We start from the raw sequence: 6789 nt of genomic DNA on the forward strand, positions 1-6789 counted from the left end.
TGACCCCTGGCAGCTACGTCCCCCTGGTCCCCGAGCCAGAGCCCTTGGCCCGTTCACACTGGCTGGCTGTGATTAAGCCGACCTGGAGATCAAGGTGGGCCACAGGTGTGCTCAGAAGGTGGATGCTTTCCCAAGTGTGATCGCTGGCCCCGAGCAGCTCATTCATTCCCTGCCTTCTTTATGGTCGGGACTCAGCTCATTCACCTTTGTTCCATTCATCAAAGGGAACAGTCAGTGTAATTGTACTGACTCCTGTCGCGGTACAGAAGGCTGCACCTCAAACACACAGGCCTTTCAGAAAGCACAAAGGGGCCTTGTGCACACGGCGCCCAGGAGATAGACGGACGACAAACAGACGGTAAACACGCCGTTCACAGCCATGCGCTCGGGCCCACGCCACTTGCCTTGGGCTGCGCAGGGCCATCGCGCTTGTACTTGTTTCAAAAGTGGAGGCTTCGTGATCAGCATAAGGGAATGCCTGGGTGTTTGCTTTGTGTTTAAAAATCAAGCAACAAATGCACATTATTCGGGGCCAGAACCTCGGGCTAAAGTAGGAAGTCGTGACACCTCCGGAACTCACTCTATCCCGCAGGGAGCCTCAGCTGTCTCGTCTGAAATATGAGGAGACTGGGTGCATCAGAGCAGTGGTTCTCAAAGTGTGGGCCCGGAACCCTAGGGGTCTCCGAGCCTCTGGCTGGTATCTGGGAAGGACTTTCCTAGGTGGTATTCGCCTCTTTCACCCTTGCCCTCTCACGAGGGTACAGTGGGGTTTCCCAGAAGCTGCGGGACATGTGAGACACAACGGGTTGAATTCGGAGGCAGATATGAGAACCCGCAGCTTTCTGTTGAGCCAGACATTACGAAGATTTACAGCAACGTGGGCCAGTGCCACGCTGCACACGAATATTTTGTTGTTTTAGAGCCGAGAGGTTTACTGGAAAAGCAGATAAGGCGACTGTGACAGATGTCGCTGTTTGTTCTTCAGCAGGATATTTCCCATAATGTCTGCTATCTTCCAGGTTTGTTATACAAAAGGAGTTAATCATCCGGGTTACTGTCACCCAGAGGGAGAGTCCTGGTGACATACCGGGGGCTTGGCCTGAGTCACTATTTGTTCAATGACTTGTTTGCCAAGTTTATAGGTGATCAGAGCCTTTCGTAATGAAAGATACTTTGGATAACAAAACTCAGGAGGTATAAAGATCTGAGAGGCCGAATGATGCACTGAATCTAGCCAAATTCATTCATTCACTCGCTGAACGCACATTCGTCCACACCTAGAACAGGCCAGGTGCTGTTGAAGGTGTTGGGTTGCAGCAATGAACAAGGTGGACAAAGTCTACTCTCTCTCCCAACTGTCAGAACGTTCTCACTGAACTTGCGTTTTAGTGTTCAGGAGAACAAATCTAACAAAAGGCAAATTAACAGGGAAATCGTGTAGTGACAGATGCTAGGAACAGCGCTGTCAACATGATGTGACAGTGATGGGAAGGTGAGCCACCTTCTGATCGGGGGTCAGAAAGCCCGGCCCTGAGCCAGTGACATTTGTCCTGGACGAGAAGAAGGAGCAGCCTTGCAGAGACAGGGAAGAGCATTCCGGAGAATAGCAAGTGCAAGGCCCTGGGGCAGGAGCAGGTTTAGGGTGCAGACGGAGCTGGTGCCCTGGAGCATGATGAGCGAGGAGAGGAGCGGTGGGAGAGGAGGTGAGGGCAGGTCTTCCAGGGCATTGAAAGGAGTCAGGATTCTCTCTTACCTGGAGTGAGAAGCTTTTAGAGGATTCTGAGGAGAGAGGTGGCATCACAGGACTGTTTTTTTCAAAGACTGTCTTATACAAAATTAACGCCAAGAAATCTATGGCCTTTCTATACACCAATAGTGAATTTACAGAAAGAGAGACTAAAAAAGCAATCTCATTTTCCATCGCACCAAAAAAATCAAGATACCTGGGAATAAACTTAACTAAGGAGGTAAAAGACCTATACGTGGAAAACTACAGGACACTGAAAAAAGAGATAGAGGAAGATGTAAACAGATGGAAGAACATACCATGTTCATGGATTGGTAGAATCAACATCATTAAAATGTCCATACTACCCAAAGCAATCTATAGATTCAATGCACTCCCCATCAAAATACCAACAGCATATTTCACAGACCTAGAAAGAACTCTCCAAAAATTCATCTGGAATTAAAAAAAGACCCCAAATAGCCACAGCAATCCTGAGAAAGAAGAACGAAGTAGGAGGGATCTCAATACCAGATTTCAAGCTGTATTACAAAGCCACTGTTCTCAGAACAGCCTGGTACTGGCACAAGAACAGTCAAAGACTGTCTTGGCTGCTGAGTGGAGGAGGGAGTACAGGAGGGCTGGGGCCGGGGGCTGCTCCACAGGAAGCTGGTGCTTGGTCAAGGTGAGCAAGATGGTGACAAGAGTAGAGAAGCAGAAGCGTGAGATGCACCCTGGAAGTAGAGCCCACAGGGTTTGTTGATGGTTTGTGGGGTTGGGGGAAGAAGAGAAACCAAGGGCGACTCCCAGGACCTTGTCTTGAGCAACTAACTGGTCATGGGTGGTGTGGGTATCTGAGATAGGAAACCCTTTTCTTCATCTCCACCAAAAACTCCCTGGTCCAAGCCACCTGTCACCTCCCTTCATTCCCCCTGCAGTCGCCTGGCTGGCCTCCCTGCTGCCACCCGCCTGGCCCCCACAGTCTAGGATGGAGCAGGTTGGGGTCAGCACTAAGGTTCCGCATGGACACTACACCTGCTAGCAGCTGGTTGGAAGGAAACCCCGGTGTGGACCATGCACAGAGGCCTGGCAGACCGGGGGGTCACTCTGTGGATTGTCCCGAGGTGGCAGAACGTGGCCATGCTTCTGGGCAGGGAGGGCATGAGGACACAGGCAGGGAAGATGTCTGGAGGGAAGAAATGAGACCGAGGCAGCAGCTCCATCCAAGAGATCAGAGCGGTAGAAGGGGCAGGTTCTGGGGCACCACAGAGCAGGGACCAAGGGCTCGTGGGGCCCAGCAGTGCCATGGGGCTGGTCGGGAGGCAGTCCAGTCCCCACCACACTGCGGAGCTGGCTGTGGGTGTTCTGGTCCCTGCCCGGAGGGCCACCAGGCCAGCCCAGTTTTCTTACCAACCCAGGAGCAGGGGTGGAATCAGATCGAACGTGGAGGAGCCCCAGAGAAACCAACTGGGCAAAACCAGAAATGAGCAAGGAGGGACAGGAGAGCCGAAGATGGCCTTCTGGTTCCTTCCAGTCTTCTGGCCGCTGACCACTTCACACCATCATTAACATGTAATTGATACTCAACATGTCATCCGTAAGTTCTGATTTTCCCATTTTTATGATATCTTTCTCATGAATTCTACATGGCGACTCGCCCCAAGATAGCACTTAACATCCCAATGTGTAATCACCATCATAAGTGCACGCTTCCCCCCGCCCCCCGCCCCGGCCCCTTGCTGGAGAGTTTGCTACAGCGATTTCATAAATCCCTTTTTCTTGTAGAGAATGTCGAAGATCCAAGTCACTGCCTAATTTAACTTTTCACTCTTCACCCGATTTTTAAAATTTACTCAAAACTCTCTTACTCGGACTGAGATTCCTCGCTTTCTTAGAAAGCTTTGTATCTCTTTTGTATTTTTGTTTTGTTTGTTTGTTTGTTTGTTTTGGGGGGAGCTTTTTTTAAATATTTAAATCTTTATTGTTGAAAGTATTACATATGTCCCCCTTTCCTGCCAGTGACCCCTTCTAGTCCACCTCACTATAGTCCGTGTCCATGGGTTATGCATATTTATATGCACATGCATCCAGAAAGCTTCGTATCTCTTCACTTCCATCCCTGGCGCCCAAACCAACATTTGACATGTTCGTCCTGCACTCCACAAAGCCTTGCTGAGCGCTGCGTGCCTGGGACTGCTCTGAGCATCGCCAGGCCGCAGACACAAGCCCCACCCACTAGGGCGGAATTCCTGCTGGGGAGGTAGGGAACAGGGTAACTGGGTCAAACATAAAGGATGCTGAACCGGGATAAGGCTTAAGGAAAGAAATCCTTCTGGGGAGGCCTGGGGGGGTGGGGAACATTCCAGATGCACAGCCAGGGAAGGTCTCAGCAAAGGGGGCTGTTTGCGGCTGTTTCCTCCTGGGCTGACAGAAGCGAGGCCCGGAGCCCTGGGGCATCTGGCAGGAGCCTCCCAGGACAGGGAACCGCGTGAGGAAGGGCCTGCCTGGTGTCTGGGGACCCAGCGGCCGGTGGCTGGAAGGGGTCCAGGAGACAGGAGCAGACACAGAGATGGAGGGCAGCCAGGTCACGGGCCTGGTGGGGACTTGGGCTTTTCCTCTGAGTCACACTGGGGCCATTGACGGGTTTTTAGCTGATCTGGCTCAGATTTTAACAGGACCCCTCCGGCTACTCTCCTGAGAACCGACGTCATGTCTAGAAGTCTTCAGAAATGAGTATGAGTGTTCTCATTCACACGTCACACTGAACAATCACTTTTAAAATGTCGAATCATGCCAATTATATCTCAGTAAAACGGAGGAATGAATAAATAAGTAAATAAAATGTCAGACAGTTGCTTTTTTGTTCCTGAGCTAGAGCAGGTGGTTCTGGCAGATAAATATCTACTCATTTTTCTATGCAAACACTAACCTACAGGGTGAAAATGGAGACAGGAAGGCACAACTCACTATGCACAGCCCAACGTCCTCTTTGTGACCAAGAAACACAGGCGCTGACGCTCTGGGGGGGCGAGGGGGTGGGGGGGGGGCGAGGGGGCGAGGGGGCGGGCTTCCCTTGTCTTCGTTCTGTGCAGGCCGCTCCCCTGAACCAGAGGCCTGGTCAGGTGGCGAAGTTTGGCGTTCAGGGGTAAAGAAAGCATGAGCTTGGAGCACAGCGCACGAGGGAGGAGACTTACAGACACACAGGAGGTGCGGATAGCTCCGTGGGCCGGACACAGACACAGGGACCCACACTCTCAAATGCCAAGAAGTGGGGAAAAGCCTTGCAGCCGCTGGAAAGCCGACCCTCAAAAGTGTGGATGTGACGTGAACACCTCAGCGTCCCAGGGATCCACTGCCACGCCTGCTGAAGTCTGGTGCAGTATTGGCTGGAAAACAGGGGCGGGCGGCCTTTTCTCTGCCGAGGGCCATTTGGATATTTGTAACATCATTCGAGGGCCGTACAGAAGTACCAGCTTAAACATTAGCCTGCTATCAGTGGCCAGACACTTAATTAACTCACCCCTAATGCCTCCTCGGGGCCAGGCCAAATGAGTTTGTGGGCCTTAGACGGCCTGCAGGCGGACGTTCCCACCTCTGCTTTACAATGTTCAGCCAGGTTTTATTTTGTCACCCAAAGTGGCACGCAACTTAAATAACAATCATCTGTTAGACTGACTGGCACGATCCTGAGGACGCCGTGTGTGTGTGTGTGTGTGTGTGTGTGTGTGTGTGTGTGTGTGAAGACTGGTGGTTGAGTGTCCCGTTGTGTGTGTGTGTGTGTGTGTGTGTGTGTGTGTGTGTGTGAAGACTGGTGGTTGAGTGTCCCGTTGTGTGTGTGTGTGTGTGTGTGTGTGTGTGTGAAGACCGGTGGTTGAGGGTCCCGTTGGTGTGATCCATGCTCTGCGCGTTCTTCAGTTCGGGGCCTCCTGTGGGAACCATGCCGTGATGCAGAAAACACACACGGCGACCCAGCCACACCTGCGCGGTCTGACTCAGGCGGCAGACACAGTTACCATTTGGGGATTATCGATGCTGCAGAATACAACAGGTCCTCTCGCCGGTTTTGTTGTTGGGACTTGCCTTAAGCCTGTCCCCGTGCAGTTTAATAACCGGGGGATTTGGACGGCCCTGTAGACACTCCGGGTACTGCCTTATAAGGGCAAATCGCTGTCGGGGAGGACTGTGGTCCGGGATGGCCAGGAGGGACCCCCAAGGCCGTGGGGAGGGATGGATCCTCCTGGGGCCTCAGGTTCCTTATACAGACAGGAGTTGGTCTCACTTACCAACTCTCAAACATGTTTTAAAATTCAGTGTTTCATTCCCCCCTCCCCCACCCCACCCCGTCTCTTACCACCAAAGGCAAGAGAATTATAGTGAAGGAAGGCGTGGGCCCCTATTGATGTCCCATTCACTGCGGTGACCGAAATCCTGCCTGGCGTCCACAGCAGAGCAGCCGTCTGCCGGATGGCGAAGGGGTTCCCCGCCGTCAGGGGCCTCTTATTCATCACACCCTTGGCCTCACGATACGCCGGGCATTGTCCTAAGTGCTTAAGAAACATTAACTCGCTTCATCCGCAGGGGGTCCCAGCCCAAAGCACTGTTGTTATGCAAAGTTGACAGGGAAGGAAACTGAGGCCCAGAGAGGCTCAGCCGCTTGCCCAGGGGTTCCCAGGGGCAGGGCGAGTGAAAGGCAGAGCGGGGATTTGACCCCAGGACATCGGATCCCGCAAGCTGCCCTTCACGGGTTAAGATTAGAGGCTCCATCATTATTACGCGTTTGTGCCCGCAGGGAGCCTAAGGGATAAAGGAGGCTGCAGTCAAGTCCAGTGGGACGTTAGGAAAAGGTTTGGACTTCCAGGAGAGTCCCACGTTAGTGCGCTATTCCCGGGAATTTTATTTATTTATTTATTTATTTATTTATTTATTAAATATATTTTTATTGATTTCAGAGAGGAAGGGAGAGGGAGAGAGAGATAGAGACATCAATGATGAGAGAGAATCATTGATCAGCTGCCCCCTGCATGCCCCCATTGGGGATGGAGCCTGCAGCCTGGGCATGTGCC

This window comes from Eptesicus fuscus, chromosome 3 (genome assembly GCF_027574615.1).
Source record: "Eptesicus fuscus isolate TK198812 chromosome 3, DD_ASM_mEF_20220401, whole genome shotgun sequence".
Lineage (NCBI taxonomy): Eukaryota > Metazoa > Chordata > Mammalia > Chiroptera > Vespertilionidae > Eptesicus > Eptesicus fuscus.